General features: G+C 61.2%; 1 protein-coding gene across 5 annotated transcripts in view; it reads left to right on the forward strand.

Moving 5' to 3' along the window:
* Nucleotides 1–6: 6 nt before the first annotated feature.
* LOC109389269 (tumor necrosis factor receptor superfamily member 23-like) overlaps nt 7–5,139 on the forward strand; it is a 19,617-nt gene continuing 14,484 nt past the window's right edge. For 4 of the 5 annotated variants that reach the window (XR_002125368.1, XM_019654649.1, XM_019654652.1 and 1 more), the window contains exons 1-2: nt 7–1,192; nt 1,494–1,742. The gene's annotated coding sequence lies outside the window, so the exon portion shown is untranslated. The other variant, XM_019654650.1, reaches the window with a different exon arrangement.

Consider the following 5,139-nt stretch of genomic DNA (forward strand, 5'->3'; position numbering starts at 1 on the left):
ACTTTGGGGTGGTTGGTGTTGCAGCAACTTGGTGGGTGGCTCCAGCTCCTCCTGGCTGATGCCACTGTGCCAGGAGATGTGATTGGCGGGGCGGCGGCGTGATGGTTTCCCACCGCGGACACGGTGCGTGGAGGCGTCTGGCGGCAGCTGCCCCCACACAAGCTTTGCTGTCTGTTTGCAGGGGTTGTGTGGCCTTGCGGGGTGGTTTTCCTGCTTCTGTGCTGGGTAGGTAAACAGATGGGGGAGGAAGAGAGGCCCCCGTCCCCTCCCTGTTGGAGCAGTCAGGCCGTGTGTCCAGCATGGTGACCCGGTGATGTCGTGGCGTCAGGCAGCTCACTGCAGAGGGCTCCGATGTCAGGTGTCTGCCCTGTGCCCAGGAAGACGAGCTGCACCGAGGAGAGCGAGGGGGCGGGCTCGCACCTTGCCACTCACAGCTGACTCCGTGCTTGCCGAGTGTGGGAGCAACAGCGCTGATCCTGTCTCCATGGTTCTGTGGAAGTAAAATAACGGACGGGCAGCGCCGAGACGTGGCTCAGATCGGGGCGTAGGGACCAGGTTCCTTCCGCACCACAGGGCCTGGCGCAACCCCACTCGGCCCTGCCTCCAGCTTTGGAGGGGCTGGGTCTGTGCCCCTACTGCTTGGACTGGGGGCAGCGCCCAGTCCCCAGCCCCCTACGCTAGAGACGAGCAGAGCCAGACACTAGTTACCGTGTGAGAAGAGGCTTTATTCAGTGACGCTACCACCGGGAGGAGCTGAGCTCCCTGAGATGTGTGCAGAGGGCTGCTGAGTGTCCGGCCCGGTGGCCACCGCCTGTTGTGTCTCCTGCAGACAGCAGCCGGGCCCATCCTCTCTGAGGATTCCAGTTCTGGGGTGGAGGGGACACGCGTCACAGTTGTCAGCTGTCTTCAGTAGTGACGCGAAGAAAGGGGGGCAGGTCCTGTGGTCATGTGCCAACAGGACAGTCAGTGGTCCCTGCGGGTGGAGCTTTCTCAGGCAGGTGCTGCCAGGGGCTGCGGTCCTAGGAGCCACGCCAGCGTTGGGTCACCTCTCAGGACAGGGGCCTGGACAGCATCTGTAGGACGAACACCTCTGTGGTTCTCGCCTTCCTTTGCCAGGGACTGGTCAGCACCACCGGGACTGGTCAGCACCACCCTCCCAGCGCCCAGCCGAGGGGCCACTTCTGCAGAAAATGTGTGTGTGTGGTTTTTCTAAATTGAGGTGAAAGTCACATCGTGTAAAATGAACCATCTGAACGTGCACCGTTCTGTGCCATTTTTTGCATTCACAATGTTGCGCAGCCACTTTGTCTAGTTCCAGAACATTCCCATCTCCCCACAAGGGGGCCCCCCTGGCACTCACTGCCCAGTCCGCTCACCTCCCAGGCACCCACCGGTCTGCGCTGTGCCTCTGGATTGGCCTGTTGTGGACATTGGTATTAGAGAGGGTCCACACCCAGCACCCCGACTGACACCGTGTGCCTCTGTCTTTGCAGCTCCCGACTACAAGTCCATCCTGAGCATTAGTGACGAGGCCGCCAGGGTGCAGGCCCTGAACGAGCACCTGAGCACGCGTAGCTATGTCCAGGGCTACTCCCTGTCCCAAGCAGACGTGGACGTGTTCAGGCGGCTCTCGGCCCCTCCCGCGGACACGCGGCTCTTCCACGTGGCTCGGTGGTTCAGGCACATAGAAGCCGTGCTGGGCGGCGTCCCCGGCTGCGGTGAGCCCCGTGGGCTCCAGACAAGTGAGTAGCAGGGCGGGTTCCCCGGCCTTTAGACCCTCTCCCGTCAGTGGCCACCTCCAAGGTGAGGGCCCCACGGCCGCATGGCGCTTATTGGAGATGGTGCCTGGAGGAGCCCACACGGCTGGCTCTGTCACCATGGGCAAGCAGGTGTCCTTGGGGCTGGCCAGTGGTCCCTGAGTACAGGTTAGGATAAAACATGCCCAGATCGGGCCCTTTAGGGTCAGGACTCCCGTGGTGTCTGCAGGGGACCTTCCCGGAGGGTGTGTGGCCCCCGGGGTCCTGCCTGGCGTTTCCAGCCTGTTCCCTGCCTGGCTCGGATCCGACTTGGTTCTTTTTCCCTGTACCTCCCATAAGCTTGACGTGCGTGTGTGTCCACCAGGGTTAGAGTGGTTCAGTCCTCAAGCAGCAGTCACTGACATTGAACTAGTTGAAGATCAAAACGAGCCATTGTCGGCTTTGAGAAAATCAGTCACGTAGCTCTCCCTCCAGCCTCAGTGCTGGTGTGTCCGCAGCAGAGGGGCCCCAGTTATTTCGGGGTGCATCTGGAATGTCTCAGGTCTCAGTTCCCATGTGGTTTGTCTATCTTTTGAAGCAGCCCAGGGGATTTTGTTCTCCCCATGGCCACAGGCCTCAGCAGCCCCAGAGACCCTCTCAGACATGGAAGGTCAGACTACGGCTCTGCCTGAGTCCCTTCCCAAACCCGGGCGCACCCAGCTGAGCTTGGCATTTGTATAAAGCACAGGGGAACACCAGCTGGAATTGTCAGCTTGTGGAGCAGTGTGTGAGGGCGGGAGACTTGCTAATAAGTGCACCCTTCAATGCAGGGGGACGTTGGGGCATTGAAGTGAGGGAAGTACTGGAAATGTGTTGCTGTGACACCGAGGAGGCCTGAGTGGTATCTCCCGACACCCCCATCTGCAAGTAGGAACTTGTATTTGCCAGGTCTCCTTGGACCTGGGACCAGCGGTGTGGCAGTAGCAGCCCTTGGGGAAGCAAGAAAGCCAAGTGTGACTCCGTGCCTTGCCAGGTCCTCAGCTGTGTCCTGTGACACTGGTCACCAGCCACCTTGAGTCTTCTTGGATGAGTCTTTGGTCCTGTGAACCCCGAGCCTTTCCTGCTTCCTTCCTGCTTAGCAGGTCGAGTGTGGCAGTCATCTGGCTCACATCAGTGTGTGGGGAGCCCTGGCCGGTCACCCCAGGTGGCACACTGCCTGTGTTTCGGGAGGCACAGGGACTCATGAGGGCGGAAACTGGTGGAGTCATGAAGTGGCAGAGTGAGCATCATCGCATCAGGGCTGAGGTTCCTTCCAGGGCGTTCGCTCCTTTTTAAATGAGCCTATGAGGCCGCCCCTGACCATAGCGAGCATCTGACGTCCCAGCAAGGACTAGGGCGCCCTGCACTGGGCCTGTGGCCCCCTGAGAGCCTGCCGGCCCTGCCTCGAGTACGGAGCTCCTGTTCAATGCTGTCTGTGTGTCTGTCTTCCTCCCCACCTGTGCGCGCGTGCACACACACACACACACACACACACACACACACACACAGCTGCCATCTCCTCTCCCCTTCGCCTGTCACCTGTGTGCATCCTCTGTGTGGCTGCTGTGACCGTGGGCAAATGGCTGAGCCCCGGACTGCTCCGTGACTCTTGGGTAGCAGCGTGTGATCCGCTGGCCGCCCTCAGTGTAGATTTGAGGGCGGCCTGTGTGGGGTGTCACCATTGGCAGGTCGTNTGCCCGTCGGGCGCTGTGTTCCTTCTCATCGGGTTTCATCTGCAGCCGTGGCCATGAGGCAGGGTCACGGGGGTGCCCCACCACAGGCGAGCACGAGGTGTAAGACCCACTTGGCCTTCCTCCGCTGGCTCAGGCAGAATCCACGCAGCACGGGCAGGGCTGTGATGATGGGGGCTGCTCCCCAGGAGCCCACGGGCTGGGTCCTTCGAGCTGCCCACTCAGGGGAATGAGGAAGAGCTGGGGTAGCCCTACTCAAGGTCACCTTCAGCGGGGCCCCCTCTGGGTCTCTGCTTCCTTTGCCAGTTCCAAGAACTGACGTGAAAGGCAGCTTGATCTCTGCAGGTCTACCGTGAAGCAAGAGCAGCGAGTGTGCCCTGCAGCTGTGCGCCTCTGGGGTACTAGAGGGCACCTGAAGGCGTGAGTCTTTGGGGTTCAAGCAGCCCCCCTGCAGGCGTGAGTCTTTGGGGTACAAGCAGCACCCCTGCAGGTGTGAGTCTTTGGGGTACAAGCAATGTGCCTTGCAGGTGGGCACCCCGGGGTTACAAGAGTGCCGCCTGCAGGTGTGAGTCTTTGGGGTACAAGCAGCACCCCCTGCAGGCGTGAGTCTTTGGGGTACAAGCAGCACCCCCTGCAGGTGTGAGTTTGGGGTACAAGCAGCGCCCCCCTGCAGGTGGTTGCCCCGGGGTACAAGAGCACCCCCTGCGGTGTGCACCTCGGGGGTACGAGCACCCCCTGCAGGCGTGAGTCTTTGGGGTTCAAGCAGCGCCCCCCTGCAGGTGTGCATCTCTGGGTGGCCAGGCTCCGGCTGAGCTAGTGCTGTGGGCGGAGGGCGTACAGGCAGGTGTAATGCAGGTGGACCCCAGCCCTGGTCCCTGGGCACGGGGGTGCTCCCCCCAGAGGGCTGACAGGCCCCGAATGACAGGTGAAACCCAGCCCATCACAGGAGCACTGCACTTGGAGATGACTTTCTGCTGCTCGCTCGCTCACTCATGCAGCAAAGTTATTGAGTGTCTAGAATGTTCCGGGCTTAGTTCTAGGTGCTGAGTGAAGGAAGCTGACAGAAATCCAGGGGGCGGGGCAGACGATAAAGGGAAGGAAGAAGTGAAGTGTATTAGACAGAAATAAGCCCGATGGTGATAAAAGGCGGAAGGGCGTGGGGTCCCGGGGGTGGGGGTGGGGGTCATTTGGAGCAGTGTCCAGGGAGGCCCCCGCGGAGTCCTGAGGAAGGGAGAGCATTGCACACAGGCCGGGACGGTGGGACGAGAGACCCCGGAAACGGAGCCGCTCTTGTGGGTGAGCAAGGTGGGGCAAGCACTGCCGTCAGAGAGGCGTGGGCTGCGCACGTGGGGCCGTCCTGGAGCTGGTGTGAGGACTGCGCTTTTGTGCGATGGCTTTGTGCGATGGCGCGGGGGTGGTCTAGAGGAGGAGCACGTGACCCTGCACGTCTCGGCAGGCCACTGTGGTAGGAAGCTGGGAATCTGGGGTTGGGGGCTCCCAGCATCACAGAGATTGGGGAGAGGGAGGCCTGCGATGGTGGGAGGGGCTGGATTCCGGATGCTGACGCGATGGAAGGTGGAGGCCCCGCCCCGATTGTGTGATGGGGTGGCTGTGGGTGCTCCTGAGGGTGATTGATTTGTACAGGGCGTGACTCCAGTTGGGGTGAAAGTCGG

This window comes from Hipposideros armiger, unplaced genomic scaffold, assembly GCF_001890085.2.
Source record: "Hipposideros armiger isolate ML-2016 unplaced genomic scaffold, ASM189008v1 scaffold_228, whole genome shotgun sequence".
In the NCBI taxonomy this organism is placed as follows: Eukaryota; Metazoa; Chordata; class Mammalia; order Chiroptera; family Hipposideridae; genus Hipposideros; species Hipposideros armiger.